Genomic DNA, 13,115 nt, shown 5'->3' on the forward strand with positions numbered 1-13,115 from the left:
CTTGAGGGGCGACGCCGGATATCCGCTCGGAGGGGCCGGATGTCTGCGGCTTCGGGAGGCGCCGGATGTCTGGGGCGATCGCCGGATGTCCGGGCTGTCGGGGCAAGCTTCTGTGCTCCCTGGACACCAGTGCCGGATGTCCGGGATTTAGGCCGGATTTCCGGTGGGGGCCGGATGTCTGGGCCGGACGCCGGATGTCCGGTCCCTGTAGCTTCTTCTGCAAATGCCTGGCCTTGTGGATCTCCAGGGTCCGGATGTCCGGGGTCCTGGCCGGATGTCCGGTGCCTGGAGGCTGTCCTTGCCTTCTTCCATGGGTTCTCTTCCTCCACGGACTTGGGGTCTTGACCATCTTCACGTGCATCCTCGGGAGGGTCCTCTTGGTACCTAATCATGCACAGCATTTCAGATTGAGGTAGTAGCCATGTCTCGAGAGGATCATATGAGATATCATTAAGGAGAGAAGTCACCTCGGTCTCGAGAGCTCTAGCACGTGCTCTAGTCATGGGTCCTCTTGGGGCTTGGTGAGGTGATGGAATGTCCATGGGAAAGCGATCCTTGCGAAGGTGTAGCCACACGAGGTCTCCAATGTTGAATATCATGGGATGCTTGTTGACGTTGAGCTTGGTCGCGAGTCGTTGTACTTGGCGCTCGATGATGTGTCTTGTATCTTCATGCATCTTCTTGATGTAGATTGCACGGGCACTTGCGTCGAGGTTGGTGCGCTCTTATAGAGGAAGAGGTAGAATGTCCAATGGGGACAACGGGTTGAAGCTGTGGACGACCTCGAAAGGAGACTTGCCGGTCGTCGAATGTCTTGCACGGTTGTAGGTGTACTCGGCGATGGGTAGACACTCCTCCCACTCCTTGATGTTCTTCTTGATCAACACGCGAAGTAGAGTGGATAGTGTATGGTTCGTCACCTCCGTTTGGCCGTTGGTTTGAGGATGGTATGCGGATGAGAACAAGAGCTTGATTCCGAGCTTGGTGCATAGGGTCTTCCAAAAGTAACTCAAGAACTTGACTCGCGGTCGGAGATGATTGTCGTTGGTACTCCATGGAGGCGCACGATTTCCCTACAAAAGAGATTTGCAACGTGTGAAGCATCGTCTATCTTGTTGCAAGGGATGAAATGTGCCATCTTAGAAAATCGGTCCACAACAACAAACACGGAAACCTTGCCATTTTGAGATTCTAGGCAAACCAAGTACAAAGTCCATGCTAATGTCTTCCCAAGGTTGATAAGGAATAGGAAGAGGCAAGTAAAGACCATGGAGTTGAGCTTTAGACTTATCTTTACGACATGTAGAGCATTGGGTGGTGAAGCGTGAGACGTCTCGACACATCTTGGGCCAAAAGTAGTTCTTGGAAAGCATGGCGAATGTCTTATCTCGACCAAAGTATCCCATGAGTCCGCCTCCATGAGCCTCTTGCAAAAGTAGCAAACGAAGGGAAGACTCGGGAATGCATAGTTTGTTAGCTCTCATAAGATAACCATCCTTGATGTAATATTGTTCCCAAGAAGTATGCGTCAAACACTTAGCATAAGGAATAGCAAAAGTTGGATCATTAGCATACAAGTCTTTTATGTGCTCAAAACCAATAACATTCAACTCAAGTTTAGTCACAAACGTGCATATGCGTGAAAGTGCATCGGCAACTACATTTTCCTTACCCTTAATGTACTTGATCACATAGGGAAAAGATTCAATAAATTCACTCCATTTGGCATGGCGCTTGTTTAATTTAGTTTGACCTTTTAAGTACTTCAGCGTTTCATGATCGGTATGGATGACAAACTCATGAGGTCTAAGATAATGTTCCCAAACATGTAGTACACGCACTAAAGCATACAATTCTTTGTCATAGATGGGATAGTTAAGTTGAGCACCGGAGAGTTTTTCACTAAAATATGCAATGGCTTGTTTTTCTTGCATCAAAACTCCGCCAATTCCGGTACCACTTGCATCACAATGAACCTCAAAAGTTTTGTCAAAGTTGGGCAAAGCAAGAATCGGAGCATGAGTAAGCAAAGACTTGAGCTCATCAAAAGCGGTGGATTGCAAAGATCCCCAAACAAAAGGAGCGTTCTTCTTACTCAAAGCATGCAAAGGAGCGGCAATTGTGCTAAAATCTTTGACAAAGCGACGATAAAAACCTGCAAGACCAAGAAAACTACACACTTGTTGCAAATTGGTGGGTTGGGGCCATGTTTTAATTGCTTCAATTTTAGTTTCATCAACATGGACACCCTTGGAAAATACAACAAAACCTAAGAAAACCACTTTGTCAACACCAAATCTGCACTTTTTCATGTTTGCATAAAGGCTTTCCTTGCGAAGGGTTTGCAAAACAGCCCTAACATGATTAAGATGTTCTTTCATGGTTTTGCTAAACACAAGAATATCATCGAAGTAAACCACAACAAAGACTCCAATATAAGGGTGAAGCACATAATGCATGAGATGCACGAAAGTACCGGGAGCCTCCGATAAACCCATAGGCATAACTAACCACTCATATAAGCCAAATTTGGTTTTGAAAGCAGTTTTCCATTCATCACCCTCTTGAATGCGGATTTGGTAATAGCCACTTTTAAGATCAATTTTTGAGAAAAAGTTGGCTCCACTAAGTTCATCAAGCATATCATCTAAGCGAGGAATGGGATGCCTATAGCGGACGGTAATAGCATTTATAGGTCTACAATCGGAACACAAGCGGAAACATCCATCGGGCTTAGGCACAAGTATAACCGGAACGGCACAAGGGCTTAAGCTTTCACGTACATGACTGTTGTCGATTAGTTGTTGTACTTGCCGTTGAATCTCCTTGGTTTCTTCAGGATTAACACGGTATGGAGCTTTGTTTGGAATCGGTGCTCCGGGGATGAGATCGATTCGATGCTCAATGCCTCGTAGAGGAGGTAGACCCGGAGGTAGCTCATCGGGGAAAACATCTTGAAATTACTGCAAAAGAGATTGAAACACTAAAGGTAGCTCGTGAGAGGTGTTAGTTTTTGGTTCTCCATCCTTGCACACAAGGACAAAGTGCCTCACACTGATGGGTTCTCACACACTTCTCTCATCTCACTTTTTGTGGCAAATAGTATGAGGTTTTTTTCTCTAGGCGAAGAGGCGCTCAAGTTTGGCTTGTGGCTCTCACTCACTTTTTGGTGGATCTCGTTTTCACTCTTCTCTCTATGGTGGGTGGCTTGCTTGTCGGCTATCACTTGACTAGGAGACATAGGTCGTAGCACATATTCCTTCCCTTTCATCTTGAAACTATAGTGGTTGGTACGCCCGTTGTGGAAGACACCACGGTCGAATTGCCATGGTCGACCAAGAAGGAGGTGGCAAACGGTCATTGGGACCACATCTGATGAGGACATGACTACCTTGGATATGACCAAAAATATTGCATATATGCATATTTGTCAGGTGATTTCTAGTGCAAACTATTCAATAATCTATTTATGTTATCCAGAACAAAAATACTTCACACACTTTTGTGTTTTGTCTAATTGCAGGTGTATGGGACATTTGTACAATCCACATATGACGATAAGGAAGAAAGGGATGATTATTTGCTGTCCAAAAAGTTCTCTCACGTCACTTTTGGCCCAAGAGAAGATAGAGTCCAAGTCTCTCATGTTCTGGATTCAGATTCAGACTGCACAGACACACCTGACTCAAAACGCACACAAGTTTTTCATACGGACTCCGAATTGGGTGATTCTTTTTTTTGTTGGAAACTAGATTTCGTGCACTTTCCAACCCAATTGGAATCACCTTCAAATTCGTCCGGAGCGTTGAGTTGTGGACGAAACAATCTGATGCTGCAGCAGAATCCGAGTCAAACTACAAGTCCAAAGGTGTTACATCACCTCCACTTGGGCCCATTGGCCTTGTACGACCTAGATTTAGTTTTAGGATGCCTTGGGACGTCCTCCCACCTCCTTGGCCGCCACCCCTTGCTTCTATATAAGTAGATCCATCTAGTAGCTTTTCCTGGGGATTTGTTTAGTTAAAAGTTAGCCATTGCAACTTCGTGTACTTCGTTTGTGTCCAACGACCAGACCAAGACCGCTTACGGATCCCCACCTTTATCAATACTTCATATATTCTCGCAATATTTAGATTGCTTTTATCATATTCTTGCTTGTTCTTCGATTGCTTGCAGGAATAGACCTTCGTGGTCAGGTTGATTGTGCTCCGGCGTGGTCAATAACATCTCGGAGTTGGTTTAGCGATTGCTAAGGCGCAACATCGTGCATGTTTGTAGTCGGATCGTCAAAGTCGTCTCCACCAAATCGATAGTTATCATCTCATCGAAAGATCGGGACACCCCCGCCTCTATCAAGTGGTATCAGTTTTCAGGTTGCTCGGTGAGAATTTCCAGTTTTCCTAGATTAGATTTATTTTCTTACCTATTGTCCAAGAAAAAGCCACAAAAAAGAGTTAGATCTATTCATCCTTGGTCCAAGCCAGTCTGAGCCTTTGCAATTTTCTTTTCATTGCTTGCATAGTTGAATTATCGGTTGCATCGTCGTGTCGAGTTGCTGGTCTTAGTGTCTAGTTCGTTTAGAGTTTCGAGTTCTGTTCACATTTGTCACGTCGCCACTGCATCGTTATCCCTTCCGCTGTCCACCACCCATCCATCAATTTCCTCCACGTGCTACCCACTATTTATTGTCATAATCATAGTTGAGGTCACTCACATCTTCGCTTGATCGAATCTGCATCTTATCTAGTTTGTCTTGGAAAGAGGGAGAAAAAGAAGATAAAAGAAAAAAAAGAGAGAAAAAAGGAAAGAAAAAAAAGAAAAAGAGGGAGAAGAAAAAGGAAAGAAAAAAAAGAAAAAGAGGGAGAAGAAAAAGAAAAAAGGCGTGAGAAAAAAAAAGAGAGAAGAAAAAAAATTGGATCTATCTAGAATCAATCTCGTACCTGAATTCGGATAGGAATCTGTTTTGCGCACTGTTCAGTAAAACAGGTGTATCTTCCTCATATGAAGTCAGTTTTGGCTCCGTGAGTACTCAAATTGATGATAGCGACGAGCCGCATCTAAATAGTTGCAGAAGCTAGTTCAATATTTGACACCTCAAAATTGGCTTCTAAATAGGTCTTTTTGTCCTCCGAAGTTCGTGAGCACAACTTGTTCCAATTTTTCAGGCCAGTTTTAGAATTCTTTGACTCCTCATATCAACTCGGAATTGAGTGATTCTTTTTGCATTGGAAAGCTTGAGTTAGTAGCATTCTTTGAAAGAATTTATCAGAAAATTGTCTCAAACTTTTCAAGAGGAAAGTTGGAGAGAGAGTTGTTGTATATCCTGCTTGGCAGTTGTTGTTCATCATTATCTTCACTGCCGTTGTGATCTTCACTTATATCTTGCTGTCAAGAGCTACTTAGTATCCTTCATTGATGCTAGTTGTGCTACGCCGTGACCTTATTAGTGTTCTAGGCTCACGTCTCTAGTCCGGTCTAGCCTAGGACCAGCACAGTACCGTCGTTGAGCGTTTATTCAACATTGCATCTTTGAATTGATTATTGCTAATCTTTTGCTACCATATATAGCCAACCTAGCTCCACATATTTCTACACCGTGTATACGTACGCTCCCCTGGCAATCGCTTTACTCAATATTCGGAGTTACTTGACACCGCTGGTTGCCGATCACCGCCTGCTGCATGGTAAGAATTTGTAAGACATTGATATTTGCTTTACTGTGAGTGTTTTACCACCACATCCTAGTAGTTATAGGAACATTATTTTTGGGTTTTGTTTCTTGTTCTACTAATCATGACAGGATCCTGAGTCAATTCATGGGCTTTGTCGATCGCGGGAGACGTGCCACCACCTTTGCAAATACCACAACCGTCACGAGAGGTGCACAAACATCCAAATGCACATGATCAGGTTAATGTATCTATACCACCATTTAATGGCCGTTTTAAACCTGCTTTATATATTGAATGGGAGTTCGACATAAAAAATATATTTGCTTCCCATAATTTCGATGAACATAAAAAGGTTAAGGTTGCGGTTGGTTCTTTCACTGGTTATGCTTTAGTTTGGTGGAGTGAATATTGTCGGTTACACCCTGATTATATACCTACTACTTGGGATGATTTGAAACTTGCCATGCGACATACTTTCGTCCCTGCTTATTATACTCGTGACATGATTAAGAAGTTGCAACACTTAAAACAAGGTAGTGAAACTGTAACAAAATATTATGATGATTTACAAACTACCTTGTTGCATTCCTCTTTAGAAGAAAGTGAAGATGATTTTATGGATAGATTTTGGGGAGGATTAAACCGTGATATTCAAGAGATACTAATTCATGAAGAGTGTTATCCTATGGACCATTTGTTTCATCTTGCTTGCAAAGCTGAACAGGAAATAAAACGACGTGTTGGCCACGAGGAGAACAAGCGCATGGTGCACATTCCAAGAGTTGATATGATTGTTCCTTCAACTACTAGGCATACTATGACAACCACATCCGTTGTTGTCAGGACTACATCACCTCCACCATGTGACACATCGCCCCCGAGAGTGGCTACATCATCTGAGTTGATCATAAGAGGTAATGACAAAGGTACTGATCTTCCATCTCTACATGAGAATGATGAATGCCTTGTCAATTTGAATGCACCATCTGATGAGCAACACACTACTTTGATCACACCACCTATTTTAGAGGACTACGTTGATAATTTGACTTTGCCATGTGATCAAACAACTGAAATACCAACAATTTTGAGTGCACCCATTGAATTAACTATTGATGCAAAAGAACCAATGTTTAATCATTTTGATATGACCTCTAATCTTGGTGATGATTCTGTGTTGAATGACTTATTGCATGTTTGCTTATTTAAGCATGTTGTAGCATGTAAATTTGATGCAAGTAAGGTTTATTCACCAATGTTGGGATGGTTTAATGATGAACATTGTCAATCTTTTGAAATGAATAAGAGCTTCACTTATATGTGCAAACTGAGTTGCAATATTTTCATGCCTTCTACTTCTTGTGCTAATTTTTTGGCTTTAGATTTTATGAACTATGCAAGTTACTCATCTATTCATGTGTCATATATGCAAAAATCAAGGGAAGTAAAAATGGATGACATATACATATACAACATGTACACCTTGTCTTTTTTGTTAGCCACATTTCAGATTAAGCAACGCCGAGGACGGCTTTATTTTCAAGAAGGGGAGGATGATGAGGACATGACTACCTTGGATATGACCAAAAATATTGCATATATGCATATTTGTCAGGTGATTTCTAGTGCAAACTATTCAATAATCTATTTATGTTATCCAGAACAAAAATACTTCACACACTTTTGTGTTTTGTCTAATTGCAGGTGTATGGGACATTTGTACAATCCACATATGACGATAAGGAAGAAAGGGATGATTATTTGCTGTCTAAAAAGTTCTCTCACGTCACTTTTGGCCCAAGAGAAGATAGAGTCCAAGTCTCTCACGTTCTGGATTCAGATTCAGACTGCACAGACACACCTGACTCAAAACGCACACAAGTTTTTCATACGGACTCCGAATTGGGTGATTCTTTTTTTGTTGGAAACTAGATTTCGTGCACTTTCCAACCCAATTGGAATCACCTTCAAATTCGTCCGGAGCGTTGAGTTGTGGACGAAACAATCTGATGCTGCAGCAGAATCCGAGTCAAACTACAAGTCCAAAGGTGTTACATCACCTCCACTTGGGCCCATTGGCCTTGTACGACCTAGATTTAGTTTTAGGCTGCCTTGGGACGTCCTCCCACCTCCTTGGCCGCCACCCCTTGCTTCTATATAAGTAGATCCATCTAGTAGCTTTTCCTGGGGATTTGTTTAGTTAAAAGTTAGCCATTGCAACTTCGTGTACTTCGTTTGTGTCCAACGACCAGACCAAGATCGCTTACGGATCCCCACCTTTATCAATACTTCATATATACTCACAATATTCAGATTGCTTTTATCATATTCTTGCTTGTTCTTCGATTGCTTGCAGGAATAGACCTTCGTGGTCAGGTTGATTGTGCTCCGGCGTGGTCAATAACCTCTCGGAGTTGGTTTAGCGATTGCTAAGGCGCAACATTGTGCATGTTTGTAGTCGGATCGTCAAAGTCGTCTCCACCAAATCGATAGTTATCATCTCATCGAAAGATCGGGACACCCCCGCCTCTATCAACATCACACTCCAAAGTGTCCTCATTTGCACCAATTTTGAAGGATACTTGGACCGTATACTCAACTCGTATAGTGCCGGAGTCACTTAGCCATTGAACCTTGTAGGGGTGCGGGTGCTTTTTCTTGACCAATTGAAGCTTGGAGCATAGTTCTTCACTTGCCAAGTTGTGGCAACTACCTCCATCGATGATGACCTTGACGGATCGTCCATTGGTGCCGGCCTTAGTGTGGAAGATGTGGCATCTTTGGCCTTCTTCTTGTTGATGTTGAAGAGTCAAGACCTTGGAGACAACAAGAGCGGGGATCGTATCCTCATCACAAAAGACTTGATCATCTTCATCCTTGTTCACGCGCCGGTGCATGGCCACTTGCTCAAGAGCTTCCATCTCCTCATCACTCATGGAGTCATATGTGCCATCGTCGTTGATGATCATGGTGCGCTTGTTTGTGCATTCATAGGACTTGTGGCCTCGGCCGCCGCAAGTGAAACACTTGAAGGAACTTGTCTTGACGGTCTCATCGGTCGGAGTAGATGACGAAGCACGTGACTTGAAGTTGCTCGTAGTATGAGGAAGATGATTTGAACTTGCCGAAGTTTTCTTGTAACTTGACTTGTCGTCGTTGCTTGGAGAAGGTTTGGTTGAAGTAGATGTTGGAGGAGTTGTTGAAGCTTGGTTGTTAGAGAAGCCATAGGTCTTGGATGAGTACTTGGCGTACTTGAAGTCATCTTGCACTTGACGTTCCGCCTTTGTAGCTTGATGCACGAGCTCAATGAGGTTGGAGTAGGGTTGGAAGTCGGCGATCTTCTTGGTGGGATGAGTGAGTCCATTCAAGAATCGTGCCATTGTTTGCTCATCATCCTCCGTGACATTGGCTCGAATCATGGCAATCTCCATTTCCTTGTAGTATTCTTCAATACTCTTTGTTCCTTGCTTGAGGAGTTGTAGCTTCTTGAAGAGATCACGGTTGTAGTAGGTTGGTACAAAACGTGCTCGCATGACATCCTTCATTTGAGCCCAAGTGGTGATTGGAGGCTCACCTCTTGCTTGTCGGCGCTCAAGGACTTGTTCCGACCATATGAGCACATAGTCTTGGAACTCTAGTGATGCAATAGCGATCTTCTTCTCTTCCTCATAGTTGTGCAAACGAAAGATTTTGTCGACCTTCAATGCCCATGAGAGGTATTCTTCGAGATCATTGCTTCCATTGAACTTGGGCATTGTGAATTTGAGCTTGCCATAGCGTTGCTCTTCATTGTGTTGTTGGCGATGGTGATGATGATGCCCTTGATGTGGAGGGTACTCATCCTCATGTTGCTCTTGGCGTGGAGGAAGTCCATGATCAACTTGCTCTTGTTGAACTTGAGGTTGAGGTGGAGCTTGACGAGCTTGTGAAGGAGCTTGTGGAGCTTGACGTTGGACACGCGGATGGTAGTTCCTCTCTTGGATTTCTTCTCTAAGCGCTTCCTCTTGATTGCGCCTTACACGATTGCGGTTGGCGATGGCTCGACTTGATTCTTAAAGGGCACGTTCCGCCTCAAGAGCTTGTGCTTCTCGTTGTTGTTGTTGAAGACGTTGAGCCTCGGTGTCTTGTTTCTCTTGGTGTAGACGCGCTCGTTCTTCTTCTTCTTGGCGACGAAGACGTTGTCGTTCTTGAGCTTGAGCAAACACGACTTGGTTTGATTGAGGACGACGGACTTGCTCATCGACTTGCTCTTGTGAATGCTTGACGTGTAGTGGGTTGCGAGATGCATGACGGTCTTGACGCGCGGCTCATCGAAGAGTGTTCGATGACGGTGTACTTGAGCCAGAGAAGGAGTCGTCGGAGTGTCGACTTGAGTGGCTCCGTCTTGAGTATGACGATGTAGAAGGAGGCTGGTTCACCAACAAGGCGCGGATCTCGTCCATTCTTGCATCGTTCTCTTGCTTGTGCGCGTCGAGCTTGTTGTCGAAGTAGTCTCTTGTACGTTGCTCGGAGAGTCGCAAGTCGGTGGCGAGGTTGTCGATGCGGTCGTTCATTGCTTGTTGCTCTTGATGCAACGCTTGTTGTGCACCAAAGAGGTGGCTCTTGGTGACGTATGATGACATGTCGTCGTCTTGCTCGATGAAGAGTGGGTTGGTAGAAGTACTTGGCCTATCCATCATTTCAAGCAAAATGTGAGCGGTAGAAGGAGAAGAACTTATACCAATGTACCTTTGACCGATGTTGATGATGAATCAAGTTCACTCAAATGCGGACAATGAAATAGCACTATTGGTACCAATTCTTGTCGGTTCTCACACCTACACAAGTAAAAGCTTATGGTGGAGCTTGGTTAGGATGGTGGCACAAAATTTGATGCAATTGAAAGCGAGATTCCATAATGTTGGAAAAGATTCACAAATTTGCAAATGCAACAAGTAGACCAAGCAAGTAGGGGTACACGGAAACACACACGCAAATAGATAAATGGGATTGTGCAAACCAAAAGTGAGCAAAAATGTGGAATCCACGAAAATGCTCTTGTTGCACAATACTAGAGAGTCGCTAGCACGATTGCACAATAGGCGGATACGTAGCTTGTGCACAACCTACTAGGCAAAAATGCAACGATCTCTATCCCAAGTATGCTATATGTATGGTATTTCGGTGCTATGATCCAAGATGATCTTATATGACAATCTTAATGTAGTATGATGCTATGGTTCTTGATTATAAGCTCTTTGCTTATCTTTCCTCTTTGCTTAAAAGCTTGGGTGGCTCTTTCACTTTTGAGCTCTTTTCTCATGCAAAATTTCACGAACCAAGATAGCAATTTTGTATGCTATGACAACTTTGTGACACACAAGTTGATTCCAAGATATGCACCACGGTGGTATGGTATGTATGCTATGGAGTATGATCACTAATGTGCACAAGTCACGTTGCCGGCAATACTCAATGGCTAGTCTCGATGGGTAAGCTACGCAAAAGTAAGGCTATGTGGGGTATCAATGCAATTGCAAGGTATGACAAAGATGTCGTTGAAGTTACCGTCTTTGGCGATGTTGAGTAGTCGATGGAGGTGAGCGGTGGTAATGGTGACGTCGAACCGTACCTATATAGCCGAAACACAATAGGACACGGGAACCACAACTTAAAATCTCAAAGACCAAAACGTGTCAAAATCGACATAGGAGGTAGCGGTGAGCGGTTGTGGTGTTTGTGGAAAGTTTTGGGGGTATGCGGAAGTAAGCGTGGGCACCGGGGCAAAATTGGAGGAAAGTATGCGGAAATGGGTGTGGGGGATGGAGTTGCTGCTTCCAGTGGCCGGATGTCCGGGCCAGCTGCCGGATGTCTGGGCCGCCAGATGTCCGGTGGACACGGGGCGGATGTCCGGGCTCTGGATCGGGGACGAACACGATGAACTCCACAGGGAAAATTGCAACTCCGGGGCAAAATTCGGACGAATTGGTGGATGGAAAAGGGTGGGGAGGGTGGGGAAAGCTAGGTCCACACGCAGCAACACAAATCCATGGACCAAATCCAACAAAATTTCATTACACCAACAAATCACAAAAAAAAATTGGGGCTATTTTTGGTGGGAATTTTCGGATTTAGAACGAAAACAACAAAATCAAGCTAGAAAACACGGGGTAGGGGCTCCAAAAACATGATCAACGTGGCTCATGATACCAAGAAGATGTAGGGCAAAACCCTAGGTGGACGATCTTTCACGTTTAGAGTGGATCCTACGGGGAATCACAAAGAACACGCGGAAGCACAAAGGGGAAACACGGGAAGGCAAGAGAGAATCACGAAACCGACAAGGAATCAATCACACAAGTGCTAGATCACCGAAAACAAAGAGTAACTCATGATCCACAATCAACAAAGGTAAGGATACAAAGGAACCGTTCTTCTCTGTGAGGAGGTCTTGATGATCTTCCCTAGAAAGGGGTCTTGAATCCGCTTGGGGGATCTTCTCCGAAGAGGTCATAAACTCCGAGGAGGAGTATCCAAGTGGATGAGCAAGGCTCTCACACAAATATGAGCTAAACCAGTGCTAACCCTAAAATGTACGGGATGAGGGAGTATATATAGTCAAAGGGCGAAGGGGTACATGGGCCACGGCCCAAAGGAGCTGCGCGCAGGCAGAAGGCGCCGGATGTCCGGGCGACGGGCCGCATGTCCGGGCACTCACGAGGTGCCGGATGTCCGGGCTGGAGGGGCTGGATGTCCGGGCCAGTGGTGTTGATTCTTCTGTGCACTTGAGGGGCGACGCCGGATGTCCACTCGGAGGGGCTGGATGTCCGCGGCTTCGGGAGGTGCGGGATGTTCGGGGCGATTGCCGGATGTCCGGGCTGTCGGGGCAAGGTTCTGTGCTCCCTGGACACCAGTGCCGGATGTCCGGGATTTAGGCCAGATTTCTGGTGGGGGCCGGATGTCCGGGCTGGACGCCGGATGTCCGGTCCCTGTAGCTTCTTCTGGAAATGCCTGGCCTTGTGGATCTCCAGGGGCCGGATGTCCGGGCTCTTGGCCGGATGTACGATGCCTGGAGGCTGTCCTTGCCTTCTTCCATGCGTTCTCTTCCTCCACGGACTTGGGCTCTTGACCATCTTCACGTGCATCGTCGGGAGGGTCCTCTTGGTACCTAATCATGCACAACATTTCGGATTGAGGTAGTAGCCATGTGTCGAGAGGATCATATGAGATATCATTAAGGAGAGAAGTCACCTCGGTCTCGAGAGCTCTAGCACGTGCTCTAGTCATGGGTCTTCTTGGGGCTTGGTGAGGCGATGGAAGGTCCATGGGGATGACCGAAGGATGCTTCGCATCAGAAAATAAATGATAATGCATATAAACTTGAGCTGCCTGCAGATTTTGGGGTTATCCCACTTTTAACATTGGAGATTTGAGCCTTATTTGGGTGAGGAAGATGAGCTTCCG

The sequence above is a fragment of the Triticum aestivum genome, chromosome 6B, assembly GCF_018294505.1.
Source record: "Triticum aestivum cultivar Chinese Spring chromosome 6B, IWGSC CS RefSeq v2.1, whole genome shotgun sequence".
Lineage (NCBI taxonomy): Eukaryota > Viridiplantae > Streptophyta > Magnoliopsida > Poales > Poaceae > Triticum > Triticum aestivum.